Source organism: Crassostrea angulata, chromosome 9 (assembly GCF_025612915.1).
Source record: "Crassostrea angulata isolate pt1a10 chromosome 9, ASM2561291v2, whole genome shotgun sequence".
Classification (NCBI taxonomy): domain Eukaryota; kingdom Metazoa; phylum Mollusca; class Bivalvia; order Ostreida; family Ostreidae; genus Magallana; species Magallana angulata.
In genome coordinates this window covers 25,745,095-25,764,277 of record NC_069119.1, presented here as the reverse complement: position 1 = coordinate 25,764,277, position 19,183 = coordinate 25,745,095, and the positions used below count along the sequence as shown (strand labels likewise).

General features: G+C 34.1%; 1 pseudogene; it reads right to left on the bottom strand.

The window, feature by feature from the left end:
- Positions 1–2,756: 2,756 nt before the first annotated feature.
- LOC128162235 (uncharacterized) lies at positions 2,757–16,189 on the bottom strand (annotated as a pseudogene).
- Positions 16,190–19,183: the final 2,994 nt, after the last annotated feature.

Below are 19,183 nucleotides of genomic sequence, written 5' to 3'. Positions count from 1 at the left end.
TACATAGGAATGGAAAACTTAAGATTTTAAGTTTATGAGTGATACAACCTGCTTGGCACGGGCCGAGACAGAGAGAAATTCATCAGTACCATAAACTTATACTTTGTATTACTAGTATATTAGACAGCCCAAACTTCCGGGTGTTGTCTCACCGAGTCTAAAACAGGAGCATATATATTAGGACACTTTTATTAAAGTGGTTGGTTAACAAAATTTTATTATATATCATATGCCCAACAGTTTTTTCTTTAAATTCTTAGAGCGTTTAGCAAAAATGCCTTTGATATATATATTTTAGCTTTTAAATTGTGTGTCCTGTTGCCCTGTGCATCCACCTATTAAATATAGCCGTGACCATCAATAACTCTTGACACTTACGTATATGGCCATTCATTTATCATTATGCTCTTTATTTACAATGCTAACAATACTTAAAAGAACATTCTTAATAAATTTCAAAGTAAAAAAAAACCAAATTGATGACTCATGTAATACATGTACTCATTAAAAATTCAAAATGAATCAATTTAAATTTTGGTAAATTAAAGCTCAAACCGTTAAGTTTAAAATGATAAATTCATATATTTTTAAATGTAACATATGCACCAGTGCCGTTATATGAACACATTCGCTTGAACTTTGTGAGATTTGTTCTCAAATTAGGCAGCTCTGCTCATTCATCTGTTTGTTATGGAGATGTTTATATATCTTGTACCTCTTATGCAACTTTTATTTTTTTTTTTGCAAGAGAATATATAAATGAAATCAAATTGAATTACGTTTTAATTAAGAACATGTAACATTGATTGCAACATAATGCAGACATAACAGTATCCTCCATGTCTATAGCTAGTGCTGCACGGTGTTTTAGCAGAAGTTTCTGCTAAAACACCGTAAGTCAACCATATTCTTTGAGAAGTTGTGTAGGAAAGAACTTTTTGACACATAACAGTATAGCAAAAATTCAAAGTGTTTGAAACCCTGACGTGCAAATGTCATATTTGGACCTGATTTGCTGCGGAAAATTTAAAAAAAGGACATATTATAAAAATATGACCTTGACTTTTTCATTTCCAAATTCTACATTCGTGAATCCGGTTGTGTTGATCATGTAACTGCTCATCAATCGGCCGAGACAATCAGTCATATTATTCTCGAAACCCAATGGCATTCAGAAACAATTCTGCCTTTCAAGAGTCCTAACTACTCACCTGGAGCAACTGTAGTTTTAGAACTTAAGTCACTCTCTTTGATCTAGATTCTCTGTAGCCAGATGGAAAATTGTCCTAAACTTAGATGATACATGTTACTTCTGCTCGCATCATAGATGAGCTTTTTCAATGATGCTTTAATTTAAGATTTGTATTTTGATTATTGTTAACACGTATGTGTTGCTCTGGGGTGATGTTACACTTAGTACGTTGTAAAATCTATATCTGTGTCACAGTTCATATTGATTTATTTATTTAATGTTCATCAGCGCGCATTGCTGATAGAACGCATTGCTGTGTGTATGAATGAGTGCATGTGTGAATGTTGTGATAAGTCACGTGGTTTTTCCATTTTTAGGATTTAGTGACCAGGTATATGTATACATGTCTCATTGACCAACGACAGACGACTTTTAACTCATTAATATGCATGTTTTACTTACTTCGCTCACTATATAAGCGCAAGTCCCGCCAAATCCAGAACCCACAGATTCTACCCTTTACGGCGCTAGCATCATTTACTGTTACATTCCATTCCTGATCTTCAAAGATTCAGTTATTTATTTATTATTTAAATTCCTGGATACCTGGTAAGAAATGATTGTAATACCATATTCAGTGATACAGTCGGTAAATCACCGGTATTATAATTGGGAAAACTATTGTGTTTGTAACTTATTGAATATGTAGTACATATAATTGTCTCTCGTCAACGTGTGTGTGTTGTGTTGTGAATGTGTTTTCTGTGTTTTCTAGGTTTCTTTTCTGTTATTATATAAAAGCATCTATAAGCACGAATCCAAGTCTTCAATCGTTATTTCTTTATTGACGACCCTGTGACATCTGTATTGTTAATATTTTAAAAAAGGGAAGATCTAAACGATTTTCTCGATGCACTAAAGGTTGCATCTGCATATTAGTATATTTAATATATTGCCAATTGTAACTTTAGTTATGTTATTAATATTTTAGTAAATCCTTTAATTAAGTACATAAAAGCAAATTACATAAATGTTTACTATTAAAAAGTTAATTATACGCGAAATCCTCCTCCCCAAAACCACACACAAACACACATAGATTGTGACCTGCTCAATAAAAACAAAAATCAAAGAAACAGAATTGATGCTGTTACAAAGGAAAGCATGAGAGACAGTCCACTTTGAGAGTTGGATAATGAGAAACATTGAACCCCCTTCTTTTATGATGGTCGTGACCATTTTTAGACTGTATTGATCTCCTTTAAAAAGAGCTCTATACAGAATAAATTAAAATAGCCAAACTTTAAAGGTAAAATATGTTGTCTTTTTCTTTTAACAGTAATAGTTTATACCTAAACAAATCATATCTTAAAATTTTGATTAGATCTTATGGTTAATTTTTTGACCTTCCAATCTCCATAAATTACTCAATAAAATGGTTTTTAAACACACACCATTGATAAAAAAAATTAGATCAAACCATTAAAAAGTTTATACAATGCAAAAATTGTCCTTTTAAAATTGTAATTTTTCCTTAAAAAGAGCTTGTCAAGGATCAAGTGCTTTAGGTTATGTATTGAAGCCCATGTGGCTTGGCGCTGATAGCAGTGAAAGCATTCTTCTTCCGTTTTTCTTCCTCTTCATCGTCCGAGTCTTCTTGGGCGCGGTAGTCGTCCTTTGACCTGATACAGCAGAACCACATCATGCAGATGACGGCAATGATGAAGGAGAAGACACCAAAACCAATTGCCATTCCTATGAAGCCGAAGCGAGCCGGAGGAGTCGATTTGTCAAATGTCTGAAGATAAGCAAAACAATACCGGTAATTTAAAGAGGCCGGAATTCTCTTGGTTTGATTGATCATACAACATCATGTTTTTATCATGGTATTATATAAATAGTGCCTGTTTGGAAGCGTCGGTTGACAATGGTTGTCTCGGGATGTCAATTTCAACAGTTACCCTCCCAAACAGGTACTATTTATTTTATATACTGAATGTCTTAATTTTAAAGAAAAATTTACTGCTCTTATATAGAAATGAAGTGAATTCTACGGCGAACCGTACGCACATAATTTACGCGCATGTAACAATTCGTTGTCTTACCCGTTGCCAAGTGTGTTGCTAACGCTGAGGGTAATAAAACGGATTACCAACTGCGTCTTAACAAATCAGATTTCAGTATTTAACATGAAAGTATAATAAAATTAAATGTTTCAATTTGCTCAAACCGTTTGGTTTACATAGTTTAAAATGCAAACAGGAAAAGGAACATGTCAAAAGATATGACAAAATCACTTTCCGGAAAGAAATAATGTTTTATGTGTGTATTTACTCTTAAGATATCTTCTATGGACTTTATAAACCCTACAAATTTCCGTCGACAGTAACAAACTTATTAAATAATAATATAGGGCGCTTTCCATTGACGTTGCCTCGCGGGCGACGTTATAAGTAAAAGGTGACGTTAAAGAGGTTCGATCCTCTGATTTTGGGTAGCCATTATGTTTCACCTCTAGTCTGGAAATTCTGTGTCATATATGAATTATACTTGTAAATTCCTTTTTTACAATGCCAAATAAACTCTATTGAATAAAATAGTGAAGAAAAAATTTCATATTTAGAGAGAGTAGTAAGGGACTATATTTTTTGGCGGAAAGTTTTTAAGAAGAAAATGAACATTTTTCATAACTCAATTGTTTTAATTTAGCTTTCTTATTTTCCGTGCAGACCAAATTTTCAGATAGTTTATGCATTGGGATATCTTTGTATTGTTTCAAAAAACAAATTTCAACAATATTTCAATATTTCTATCGACATATATTGGCATGTTTAAGTGATATTTCATAAAAGTAAAGAGAAGATCAACTCCAATTTTCCCCTAAAATTAGCTTATTTCATGCCATATCTCAAAATTTACATTATAGACCCATAGTATTGATTTTATTTTCTGAATATTTATGTTTCTTTTGACAAGTCTGTCATAATTTGAGAAAAAGTTTGAGACTTTTAAATTATTAAATTGCATATTGAATTGTTTATGAATAAAAATAGTATTTTTTCAGTGCAAGAAGGTCAAAATATCAATAAGGTGAAGAAATTACAAACTCTTTCATTATGATAATTTTAATTTTATTAATTCTAAATAATGTAAATTTGTATTTGATACCATGGTTCATTTCGATAAAAAAAAAAAAAAAAAAGAGGGAAACGCGATTTATGTGCAATTTGCACTTTCAGTGCAGAAAGGTCATATTAAATACACCGTAGCACGGAAAGGAGCATATAGACCCCACAATTTTGTTTTGAATTTTGGTTTAGATATGTGTGTAGATATTTAAAAAACTTACTTTAGGAAAAAACTTAGAGACTTTTGAACGCAGGATCCAACGTCCTTAATGGAACGGTCGGCAACGTCTCAATGCTTCATTGAGGACGATACTTATCTCAAAATTTGGTCCAGATATTTTGGCTATTTGCAGTTTTAATGTTTTTCAAGAAGTAGGGCAAACTTTAGTTACAGAAATCCAGTTTTGTAAAATATGGTAGAGCCATATTGTTTCCTAATCGGCAATGATAAAATGCGGTGCCACAATCGCTCGCCGGTGACGCGCGTTCCAGCATTCGGCGACGAAGGCAACACCGACAAATCCGGCGATGTTGGTTAAATTGAAAGCACCCATATTATATACTTGTATTGTACTCTACGCAGTGTTTACCTGTCTCTCTCATTATAGAAACATTGTGCATTCAGAGGCTGGATGATTGTTGTCATTTTTATCCTACTGTGGAATCGTTGAAATTCGTGGTGGCCAGTTTTCGTGGATTGTTGGGGTTTTTTTGCTTGTTCGTGGGGATGTAATTTCGTGGATGTGTTGGTTTTCAGTTTTAGTAGGAAAAGCTACTCTTTCAAAACTTGTTTTCGTGGAGGACGTAAACTCGGGGGGGGGGGGGGGGGGGGGGGCTACCCACGAAAATTGGGTCACTGCGAATTCTAATGATTCCCCAGTGTATCAGTATTTCTTCTAAGGAGAGCTTTATGTACAGATATAGGAAGTTGATATAACTTATGGTTAAAACTTTAAAATAAATTGTTGAACATCCAGCCTCCTTAAGAAGACTCAGGTAGGATCATCGTAATATACACCATTCCGTTTCTTCCAAGTGCCTTCCCGTCTTCGCTGTATTCTACAAACCACTACGGTTTTGTGGTTGTGTCTGGAATTGCGGTGGTTGTTGTGGGGGCGGGTAGTGTAGTTATATTAATTGGTAAAAACTCGTCTAAAAAAAGAAGATTGACGTTAGCAAAATATTTTTGTCACCCACACCCAGGAAGAACTGCAAACGTTGATGAACCGCTTTTCAATGGTCTGTGAGGATTTTGGCTTGACTATTAGCCTAAAGAAAACAAACGTTCTAAGCCAGGATACTTCCACAGCCCCAGCTATAGCAATCGACGACTACCAACTGGACGTCGTCCACCAGTTCACGTACCTGGGATCTACCATTACTGACAACCTTTCCTTGGATGTTGAGCTAGATAAGAGGATCGGAAAGGCTACATCTACTCTCGCTCGACTTTCAAAAAGAGTTTGGACAAACTCCACACTGAAAACTTGTACCAAAATGGCAGTATACAACGCCTTCATAATCAGCACCTTGTTATACGGTAGCGAGTCGTGGACAACGTATTCCAGGCAGGAAAGAAGGCTCAACACCTTTCATCTGCGTTGTCTGCGCCGCATCCTGGGCATTTCGTGGCAGGACAAGGTGCCTAACACCGAAGTCCTGTCTCGGGCGAACCTTCCAAGCATGTTCACTATGCTTCGACAACGCAGGTTACGCTTGCTCGGGCATGTGCGTCGAATGGAGGACGGACGTATTCCTAAGGACATCTTGTATGGAGAATTGAGATCTGGGAAACGAAACATTGGGCGCCCACAACTTCGATTCAAGGATGTCGTAAAAAGAGACATGAAGGCCCTTGATATCGACGTGCGATCTTGGGAAGACCTAGCAGCAGATCGACCCAGATGAAGTTCTACACTACTCAGACAGATCAAGTCAGGGGAAGAAAAACTCGTGCAAGCAGCAGAAAACAAACGCGCACAACGAAAGCAGCGCCTAAACCCCGAAAGATCAGAAACCATTCACAGATGTGACTTTTGCGAATAAGAATGTCTCTCCCGTATAGGACTTTTCAGCCACAAACGTTGCTGTCATAGAAAGACAAAATAGGATACAATATCCCATGGTCGTCTGCGACCGATGGAGGCCTACTACTACTGTATTATTTGGAGATATTTGATTATTGTTCATGGTTTAAATCAAATCTGATTCACTTAATAACTTGTAAACATAGCCTAATGCGTATTCAAAAGGATCAATTTAAACCTTAGAACTATGGGCTCAACCCCTCCCACTTGGGCTAGGAATATACGAGTTAGCTCCCCTTATATTGTGGTACACTTATGTGGTGGAAAATCCATGTATGCATAGTTGCTTCTTGCTATAATAGGAAGGGACAGTCAGTAGACACGATATTTTCATTGTCTACATTGGTACTTCTATGACTGCGATAAAAAAAAACATCTAAATCGGAAACACGCTACTGAAAGATACGTACAACCTCATTTATATCCTTCAACTTTCAGCTGTGTTGGAAACACATATGTATATTAAGTGTAGATAATTGTTTTAGCACAGAATACTCTCATCACCTGTTCTGTCGACAGTAGAGCTTCCATTAACGGTTAACAATTAAGTCAGCAGCAATTACATTGATTGCAACATAATGCAAACATAAAAGTATCCTCCATATCTAATGCTGTTGGTGTCTGTGGAGACCTGTTCTTTCAGAAATTGGGGTGAAAAGAACTTTTTTTTCACATTACTTTGAAGCAAAAATTCAAAGGGTTTGAAAACCTGACGTGAAAATATCATATTTGGACTTGATTTGCTGTGGAAAGATAAAAAAAAAGGTATATTATAAAAAATACTGTAAGACCACATTCTCATTAGTGAATCCGGTTGTGTTGGATCATGTTACTGTCTCAACAGTTTGTGACTAAAAATCAATTACGACAATGACCGAAACAATCAATCATTTCATTCTCGAACCTCAATGACATTCAGAAACAAGTCTGCCTTTCAAGATTCCCAAATACTCACGTGGAGCAACTGTAGTTTTAGAACTTAAGTCACTCTCTTCGATCTAGATTCTCTGTAGCCAGAGGAAAAACTGTCACAGACTTAGATGATACATGTAACTTCTGCTGAACTGACTGTACAAGCATATAAGCTAATTCCGCAAACCACAAAAGATTATTATACGCGATATTTTATTTCATTTTAGAATGGTTCTTTATAAACGTGTGTCGAACGTGAAATTAATGTGTTCAAAAATATAAAAAAATACTCAAACTATAACAAATTTACAAGAAACAAGACAATTTGGTCCAACAAATTTATAATGACTCCATTACCAATGTATTTAAGCCTCAGTATCGATATAAATTTTATAATTAAGTACATAAAAGCAAATTAAATAAATGTTTACTATTAAAAAGTTTATTATACGCGATATCCTCCCCCCCCCCCCCCCCATCCACACACAAACACACATAGATTACGAACTGCTCAATAAAAACAAAAATCAAAGAAACAGAATTGATGCTGTTACAAAGAAAGGCATGAGAGACAGTCCACTTTGAGAGTTGGATAATGCAAAACATTGAACCCCTTTCTTTTACGGTGGCTGTGGCCATTTTTAGACTGTATTGATCTCCTTTAAAAAGAGCTCTATATAGAATAAATTAAAATAGCCAAACTCTAAAGGTAAAATAATTATGTTGTCTTTTTCTTTTAGCAGTAAAAGTTTATATCTAAACAAATCATATTTTAAAATTTTGATATGGTTATAATGATTAATTTTTTTACCTTCCAGTCTCCATAAATTACTACATAAAATGATTTTAAACACACACCATTGATAAAACAATTCAAACCATTAAAAAAATTAAAATATGCGAAAATTGTCCTCTTAAAATTGTAATGATTCCTTAAAAAGAGCTTGTCAAGAATCAAGTGCTTTAGGCTATGTATTGAAGCCCATGTAGCTTGGCGCTGATAGCAGTGAAGGCCATCTTCTTCCGTTTCTTTTTCCTCTTCATCGTCCGAGTCTTCTTGGGCGCTGTAATCGTCCTTTGACCTGATACAGCAGAACCACATCATGCAGATGACAGCGATGATGAAGGAGAAGACACCAAAACCAATAGCCATTCCTATGAAGCCAAAGCGAGCCGGAGGAGTCGATTTGTCAAATGTCTGAGGATAAGCAAAACAATACCAGTATTTTAAAGAGCCGGGGATTCTCTTGGTTGGGTTGCTCATACAAAATCATGTTTTTATCATGGTATATTCAAATGTTTCAGTTTGCTCAAACAGTTTGGTTTACATAGTTTAAAATGCAAACAGGAAAAGAAACATGTCAAAAAATATGACAATCACTTTCCGGAAAGGAATAATGTTTTATGTGTGTATTTACTCTTAAGATATTTTCTATGGACTTTATAAACCCTACAAATTTCCATCGACAGTAACAGACTTATTAACTAATAATATAGGGCGCTTTCCATTGAAGTTGCCTCGCCGGCGACGTTATCGGTAAAATGTGACTTTAATGGAACGGTCGGCAACGTCTCAATGCTCCAATGAGGACGATACTTATCTCAAAAATTGGTCCAGATATTTTGGCTATTTGCAATTTTAATGTTTTTCAAGAAGTAGGGCAAACTTTAGTTACAGAAATCCAGTTTTGTAAAATATGGTAAACTTGAGCCATATTGTTTCCAAATCGGCAATGAAAAATGCGTTGCCACAATCGCTCGCCGGCGACGCGCGTTCCAGCATTCGGCGACGAAGGCAACACCTGCAAATCCGGCGATGTTGGTTAAATGGAAAGCACCCATATTATATACTTGTATTGTACTCTACGCAGTGTTTCCCTGTCTCTCTTATTATAGAAACATTGTGCATTCAGAGGCTGGGTAATTGTTGCCATTTTTAGCCTACTGTGGAATCGTTGAAATTCGTGGGGGCCAGTTTTCGTGGATTGTTGGGTTTTTTTTGCTTGTTCGTGGGGATGTAATTTCGTGGATATGTTGGTTTTCAGTTTTAGTAGGAAAAGCTACTCTTTCAAAACTTGTTTTCGTGGAGGACGTTAACTCGTGGGGGAGGGCTACCCACGAAAACCACGAAAAATGAGTCATTACAAATTCTAATGATTCCATAGTATATCAGTATTTCTTCTAAGTTGAGCTTTATGTGCAGATATAGAAAGTTGATATAACTTATGGCTAAAAATGTTAAATAAATTCTCCTTAAGAAGACTCATGTAGCATCATCGTAATATACACCATTCCGTTTTTTCCAAGTGCCTTCCCGTCTTCGCTGTACTCTACAAACCACCAGGGTTTTGTGGTTGTCTCTGGAATTGCGGTGGTTGTTGTGGGGGTAGTTATATTAATTGGTAAAAACTCGTCTAAAAAAGAAGATTGGCGTTAGCAATATATTTTTAATGCTAATATTTGTTACGTGGCTCTGTACAAAGAGAGAGAGAGAGAGAGAGAGAGAGAGAGAGACCCGACCTTTACAGAGATATGGGTAAGTATTGCCACACTCTTTGTCCGCCCATTTGTAGAAACCGGCGTTATTGTAGTCGTAACGTTTGAGTCGCCCACACATACAGCCACCGCAATCATTGGAATTCCAAGGGAGTGTTTTATAACTGGAGCCGTACGTCAGTGCTCCGGACCCGTCTTCGTGATAGTAGGTATACCCTGAGGTCATCTCATTCCGAACCACACCCTCCACCAACTTGTTGAGCTTTGAAATGTAAACAATCAATAGGAAGATGATTTTTAAATTTTCATTACCTCTCGTTGTCTTTTAAAAATCATCATCATCATCATCATCATCATCCTCTTCATCTCTTTGAAGATTGTAACTATATATATACACTCACACACACAGTTAATGAACCTCGCGAAAGAATGAACAGGATTGATGCCAATGCATTTTTTTAAGAAAAGAATTTGTCTTTTTATTATTTTGACTCCCATAATTCTAATTATTGTTAATTTTCTGCTCGATACAACGTATTTGTGTTTATCAATAGAAAGAAACTAAATGAAGTAATAAATGCTTTATGACAAATTGGATAGGTGTTTTTGGAATGATGGGGGCAATATTTACAAAAAATTGAGGAGAGTTCAGCTGAGACGAAATGAGAGAAGTGATGTCTATACCCAACGTTCGCACAATAGCAGGAATGTATCCTTTCTAGAGGGGATTTGTGGGAAAGGGCCCATGCAGTCACTGATAATATATTAATCAAGCTTGAATACGGAAAGAATACAATAGCAAACGAACGATAACAAACTAAATTCAGAAGAACAATGGAGAAAAGCAGCTGTTTTCAGCAGAGCAGGAAAAGCACCAGGCCGCAATAGAAACTGTTACAACATTCAACATGACGAAAGTTAAGAAAGAAAATATGTTGATTTGAGTATACTCCCTTGGGAAAATGCTGATACCCAGACACTTGTCCATAAACAAGAGGTCTACATTAGTGACATGGATGAGTCAAAAAAGCATAAAAGCCGCTAAAGAAGAGGCGTAATAGAAACAGTTCATAGATTTCCATGCAGATGAATAAGTTCCAGGCACAGCCAATGTTCAACAATGTCATTTAGTTCATGAGTATATAGTTCAAAGACTGCAGTATCTAATTTGAATTTCCTATCGCCAAGTCTTACAAGTTTCCCCTTCAAAATCAAGTGGAACTGTCTAGCTCCATCCTTCAATCCGCATAGACAGTGTCGAAGTTTATTTCCATGTACTATCTAGTGAAGACTCCATTTCAATACGAGGACTGAGACAAACATCAAGGCACAGTTCTTTGCCTTGTAGAAAATCAGACTTGATATCTGTAGTATTAATGGCTCATTATTTATGTTCCGCAATGTTGAGCAAGGTCCGCATTGTCATAGTAATGCTTATTTAAGGGCTATCACGTTGTATCGTGTCCTCATTTTCGAACCTCTTGCAACAAGCCTTGCTTTCACTTTGCCTACTTTTCAGTATTAACCCATCTTGTTGACACAGTTGATCCAGCCTCCTTACTATTAGGACTATCGTAATATACACCATATACAACCTCACCAATCACACCATATGATTTTATGTATTTAGTCTAAACAAAACTAACTTCCCAAAATAGAGAGTAATAATGACACAATAGGAAGAGTTATCTAACTTTGCATATAGATTCATATATGTACAGCGAGTTCTCTGCATTCAGATTGGCTGAATTCTTAATAAATTTTCCAAATCTGATCCTTTCTGGAAAGGCCTTTGCGTCCTAAGCATTAAAAATTATAAAAACTTAACGATAGTGGGAAGAATATTTGAAATCATATAGAAAATAATTGTGTAAAAGGTTATCATCACAGTAACGCCATAATGCAAAATTGATGACATAAAGATTGACTTTATATGAGAAATAATGTTTTAGAGCAAAATGTGGTTGTTTTCCGATGGTTTTTCGACTTGGAAACATCGAGTGCATGCTTGCTCAAGTACCAATTTAAATCATGTATAATTCAATGAACAAAAACATATGTAAAAGTCGTACTTTTGCAGACCTGCGCTCTTTTCATTTGTTTGAAAAATTGCGGGAATTATCCCATTTAGGTGACGTCATTGATTAACAGCTAATGGACAGCTAATATCAAGATCAAGTGTTTCTATTCTACATACTCGTATATAGGAACGTTTTATGCTTTACTGACAAGGTCTTAAAGATGTTGACCCTCCACTCATTCTGTATGGTTCACTAGTCTAAAATTAGCTATCGTTTTCACCTAATACATTGATATTCAAAAGAAGGCATTACTTTCCTCGCAAAAAAAATATTCTTTTTGGTTTGAAATTTGATATCTTTGTTAAGTGATCTAACTCAGAATTGTAATTTACAGCACAAAAGTAACTTTTATAGGTAAACGAAAAAATCTAAATAATTTAGATTTAAAATTTTGAACAATTTTCTATATCATGTTTATACAGAGCACTTCTTAGATGATATATGTAGTATCCAGAAATGACCATGATCATCTAATTAACATTTTTCTTGTTTATAGCACAGATGTATATAATCATACGAACGCTACGTACGCTATAGCCCGTTTCACGTTGATGAATTGACTAGCGGCAGTGTGGGCGTCCGAGTTTGGTAAGGAGGCAAGCTTCATGTTGTTTGCCTCACACCCTGACTTCGCTGTACCCCACGTTACAGAGGATGTCACTATGTGGAATCCTTATTTAAAAAGATAATTAAAAAACAAATTTATTCTCTATAACTGCACATATGTTTACATTCTAGCAACGGGTTGCATATTTTTTCAGGGTTGTTTTCTTCATCATTTATATGTTTTTACATACTTGCACCGTTTTCCTTATTTATTAAGGTCAGACGCGACCTATCTTTCATTTTTTTCTATTTTTTCCTATCTCCACAATGTGCAGATTTCCATTAAATAATTCCATACTTATATTTTCACGTTATATGAAACTTTTTTATTTAGATACAAAGTGTTCAGTTGAAAATATTTAACATGACTTTATTTATAAGCATTCAAATGCATTTTGTTTGCTATTTTAAGATAAATTATAAATATTCGAGAGCCTGGTAATGTACCCTGAATTTTTGGGAATTAAGAAGTTTGAATGTAAAAAAATAAGGAATATTATTTCATAATAATGATAACGCTAATGCGCGTTATTCAATTTGTCTGCTTACTTGACGGCAGTTATTGACACGACAACGTCAAAATAAATCATTCAATGCAAATAAAAAGGTTATTTTAGACTTTTTTTTCACGTGCAAATAATCTGTTGTGCAATGAGAGAGATTACATAAGGCATTGGAATTTGCTCAGTCTAAAATTCGCACATTGACATTAAGGGCGAAAGGGGCGAAAATTAAACGGGGTGAATATTTAACTGTACTTGCAATAATAAATACTTAACTGAATTCTTTGAGTTACAACACTAAAATATAGCAATTATACAGTCACCATGTACCTTCACATAGAAAATCCTTAGTTTGTGTGCAAGCATCGGGCTTTAACAACAACCCCGGTCCCCAGTCCAGTCTGATGCAGGTCTTGCTAAGATCATCAGCTGGAGTAGTTTCATCCCTCCTGGGATATGTCCCGAAACTGGCGTAAGTCAAGGGATTGCCATCAATCCATTTGTATGTATGTGTTGGTGCCGATAAGTCGCGCTCCAAGCCAATCCAAGGATGATCACCCTTGCTATAGTACAAGATACAGTACCGCACATAAATTGGCTGTCATTATTTATCGGGTGACGTTTAATAGGAGGTGCATCTTCACCAGCCAAAAGTTTCTGATCAAAAACCATTCAAATAATTCCACTCAAAAGAAAAAAAAAGTTATGGCTTAAGTTTTAAATAAATTACCCATCAGATATGCCCTCAAAGTTTGAATGTTATATTTTTTGGCAATACGCTATTCATTAGTAATCAAAATCAAAGTACTGAAGTACTGATGGGAGTTTATTTTATCGATTATCATTTCTTCAAAATCAACTATATGTGATTTTGCATGGAAAGTAGTACATGTATCAGTAATCGAAATATTTCTGAGAAATTGTATGGATCCAGATTGAACTCTTGTCTTGTTCAACCAAACGCTCGGCTGTCCCCGTTTATCTCCGACAAGCAAGAGAGATCCTGTTTTGTCGGATATTAACAGAGACAGCCAAGCGTCTGGTTGAACGAGACTACATTGAACTATAGCGTAGGAATACATACGAATTTAAAAGATATCTAAATTGTTTGTACAATTTAAAATCTTATTATCTTCATGGTATTAATAAATACGTTTTCTTGAAAAACAATGCTTCAGAATACATAGCATCGAATTTATCGATTATTTTCAAGAACTTAGTGTTGTCAGCGGTATTGATTTTTGCTCAGGTCCAAACACTGTTTCTTTTTCGCTTTGCCCGAGGAAGTGCATTGGAGAGTTGATTAAAATCAACTCCCAAAAATGAATATTTAAGTTTCTTCTTATATTTTTACAGGGCTTTTGAATGAAAGACGTCACGTAGTATTTCTTATACAAAAAAAAATGATGTATTAGAAAGTGGCCTTCACCTTCTAACTCTCTTAGGATTGTATGGGGCATCTTTATAATACATTGTACGTACTTCTAAACAAAGTAAACAATAAAATCAAGTAAAATTTCATAAGTATATTATTCTCTCTCAAAGTTGCTAACTAATCATTATAGCGCATTGATTGAGAGCATTTAATGCGAATTTGTAAGTCATCAGTTTGAATCCCTCAAAGGTTTTAATAATTTTAACATTTACAAGAATTTTTAAGACATATCTTTTGTTAAAATAATATAAAATTAAATTTAAAACACTTTACAGGTAAAGGTATTAGTAATAATCATATCATAATATACTTTTATCCACATTAATATATCGACAGATGTCCAATACTATCTTTAGGTAATGGCTTTTTCTGGCATGGTTAAACGAGCAGAAACAAGAAAGTGTTTTAATATTCAACTTTTTCCCAAAATGCGCCAACTTACGTCCAGAGGTCATGATATTTCTGTAAGAAAGCCTTCGATTCTTCATACTCTGCCAGGGTTTCTAGCACAGCCAATCGTAGGCCAATAGACTGGCAGAAAGATTGGGCGGCCGCCGGGGTGACTCCAATATTTTTTCCATAGTAAAACCCAGAGACTGCAAATTTGTGTAATTATAATTAATGGATTAAACGAACTTCCGCAATTGTTTTATTTAAGTAGTTCGAAAATTATTGAGACAACCTACAAATTTTCCTTTCTAAGTGGTGGAAAATTGGCATAACCATTGTATTAACAAACCAAATAATAATTAAACAAAGAAGCACATATATTTTTAAAAGTACATTATCCATTTAATTTGTTCATTGTGTATGCTTCGGGTCACTAACCTTTAGCAAGTTTATTAGCTTACAAGAAATTATCCACTAATATCATGAACTTCTTTTTTTTTTACATTGATAAAATTTATGTTGGTGAATTTAAAAGGGCGTATCTATTTTGCTAAAGGTTAAAGGATTACATTACCTCAGAATGAAAATATATCGTGTGTTATAGACCTTCATGGTATTGTGGTTTTTTTTTTCAAAAAACGTAGGTCAATGACCAATTTTTTTTTAGTTAATTGCCATAATTTTTTTTCGGAAAATTTTAACAAAAATCCCTAAAAATTTAAACTATGATTAAAATTTTTTAAATTGTTAAAAATAAAACCAAATTGCTCAACACTTTTAAAAATGAAGTGCAGTTTATGAATTACAGTGACACTTAAATGCTACAAAGCAATAAGTTTTCATAAAGGTTTTATATATTTGAAAGAAAACGAAATTCCTAGGGCAGAAATACAAAAAATTTGGAGAACATAAAAAGTTAAGCACTTTTCAACAAACTGCCACTGGGTCCTATTATAGTAAAAATGCCTACTTTCGAGACGACTCCTAGGACATCGGGGTGATAAATATATTATTTTTTGATCTTGAAATAATTTGTATGGTAGTAAAACTACATGCAAGAAATTTCAGCAAAGAATCTAAAGTAAAAATAGTTAGACTGGGTCTCAAAGTCGTGTGTGATTTTTTTTAAAATCTAAAACAACTCAACACTATGTGCTATGTAATTCTTAAATATCTTTTCTAAATTAAAAGACTTGGGTTGAATTTTCATTATCATTTTTAATGTTCGAAAAAGTAAAGAAAAGGAAACTAAACAAAATAAGGTACCGGTAATATAATTTTTTTTCAAATTTTAAACAACTCACCATTGCGAGTTCCCAACAGGACAAACACAAGGATATATAGTTGGAATTCCCACATTATTGTCTTACAGATTCAAACCAAATTACTTAAAGCTAGTTTGATTTTTTTTTCTCATGTATTGCATTTGAAACCAGAAAAAAAACGAGCTGAACTCGGATAAAAAATGAAAATTTCACATTCATTAAGTTTCGGTCTAATATTCATTTTTTTTTAATTGATTTTTTCTACTTTCATTTATGTTTAGAGGACAATTAAAAGCAAATTTTATAAGCAAAAGAAAGTTAAATTCTTTTATATTTTGATTTTTTGTGAGAACTATTTAAACAGAAGACTCAGACATTTTTGCGGCTGTGTTTACTTTCATGCACTTAACCGTGTTGGGTTTTCTTTTTTCTTTTTTTTAAATCGAAACAAAAAAATTGTATTATATCAGAGCCAGCTGGTAGCTACTCACGCCTTTTCAATGACTTATAAAGACGATGATCTTCTTTGGAATTGCATTTTTGGACCAAATTTAAGACAAGAGTTTTCGATTGTATCCCACTGTTCGTAAAATTGTTAAGTCAATAAATGAGAGTTTACTGTTCACAAAACGAAATACATGTTTACTCGTTAAACTAAAAATCTATATCTGGAAATATTCAAAGCCACTTGTTTAAAAAGTCTTTATCAGTGTATAGACCTGCAATTAAAAGTACTAGGTTTCCTTCAGTAGTATGTATGTTTTCGGGGAAGGGTGTGTTTTAAACTTAACTTTAAACTTAAACTTTTAGACATGCTTCGTTAAGCTTTAGACAATTATTCCGTAAAGAAAAATTCCATAAATGTTAGTTTGAAATTTGAGTGTTCCCTTCGATTTTTATATAGAACTCTTCTTCAAAAGGAGATCAATACAGTCTAAAAATGTCCACGACCATCGATCACTCGTGATACTCATGTTCATGACCGTTATCATTGCTGCCTTTTTTCACAATACTTGTCAATACTTAAGAACACATTTTCAATGAATCATAACTGATGACTCACTTAATTATGTAATATGCGTTAGTATATGTATCACGTGGCTTACCAGATAAATTGAACATATCTTAAAATGTTTAAGAATTTAAGTTTTGTATATTTTCAAAATACTTTTATACAGAGTTTTTTTTTTCCAGAAGAAGGAATTGTAAAAACAAATGATCCTGGTCATCCAGCTCTGCTCTTAATAAGGCAGAACATACTGAATAAATGTTTTTCATCGTCGTCTGCATTTGTGGAACGCCATTCATTGCATTCTGAAATACTTGAAACTTTGATCTCACCTGAGTTTAGACATGAGTCCCCAAAGTTTGGACTAGACATGAGAGTTTATAGGACATTACGACCTATATTCTTCTTTTTTTTTTTTGGAGATGTTCTGGAAGGAGCTTTTAGACACATTGATGTGAAGCAAAAATTGAAAGTGTTTAAAACCTTACATGCAAAAGTCCAGTTTGGACTTGATTAGCTGCGGAAAAAAAACTAGAACTGAATATGAAAATATGACCATTCCATTTCAAGAGAAAAATCCTGGCTGCATTCAACAGTCACAACAATTCATTATCAAAGAGCAATTACAGCAATGGCCATGACTATCAGTTGAACCGTTCTTGCACACGTATTCGGAAACACTTCTTCCTGTCAAGATTCCAAACTACGTACCTGGAGCAACTGTAATTTATAACTTAAGTCCCTCTCTTCAATCAAGATTCCCTGTAGCTAGAGGAAAAACTGGCACATACCTTGATGATAGCTTCTGCTCGCGCCAGACATGAGCTTTTTAATAATGATTTTTAAGCTTTGTATAATTTTGATATTGTTAACACACGTATAATTGCTCTTGATGAAGCTACACTCAGTAACACAGTAAATGAAAACTTATTTTCTATGGTTCAACTGTTTTTTTTTTTTTTAATCTAAACGTTTTTCTTGATTTGCTACAATAATACGTGTTCAGTACGAACTCGGATCCAGCAAAATTTCGGATATAGCGAAAGTGTTTTTTAGCCCCTGGAAAATTCTTAACAAATCTTTGCAAAAATGTACAGTCAAACGAATTCAGATGTAACGAATTTACGGACATAGCAAACTAAGTTTGAGACCCCTAGAGGTTAATTAAGACAAAATTTAACATTTTTTAAAACAAATTTCTTTACAGTTTTAGGAAGTCTGCACTACCATTTAACATAAAAGTTTAAATGAATTTATTTTCTCATAATTTATCTAAATATAAATTTATATTCCGATTATTAAAGGTATCAAAAGAATGTAGTGTCATCCAAGTCTAAATGAGCGAAAATTGTAATCTAGTGCAAGAAAATATGTTTTAGTGAATTTGCTATAGTGAGTATAATTATATGGTTGGTATAATTACGAATTCGTTATACGGATATAACAAATGAAGGATATAAAGAAGAGAGTTTATTGGTCCTAGGACCTCGCTATATCCGATATTTACAGTATACGCTGTATCTTTAAATAATTTATTTAGTGCCATTTGAAACTTCAGTACTGTATGTGATATTTATCACATCTGTTTTAAATATGTGACCTCTTATTCTGCTCAATTAGGTTTGTCGTTAATTTTGTAAGGGATCATGGCTTAATAATTTATGAAAGTTGTACCAAATCCCATTATGTAAATATACTAAAGCAATAAAATGTGTGCAAATAATCCAAACAAACAGCAAATTATGAATCAAAGCATTCATAGATTCAAGCTTTTAAGTATTTAAGCGAAATCCATAAAATAACCCCCAATTATTTTCAGAATGGCTCTATATAAAAAGTGTGTCAAAGACGATATAAATGTGATAAAAAAAGTTATACTCAAACTGTTAAAAAATTAAAGGTACACAAAAATTTGGTCCTATAAATTCAAAATGACCATATTAACATTGTAATAAAGACACAATACTGATTTAACTTCAAAGTACATTATAGCGAATTAGATTAATGTTCAATATTAAAGGGGCATGGTCACGATTTTGGTCAGATTCTATTTTTCTGGGGTTATTTATTTACAATGCT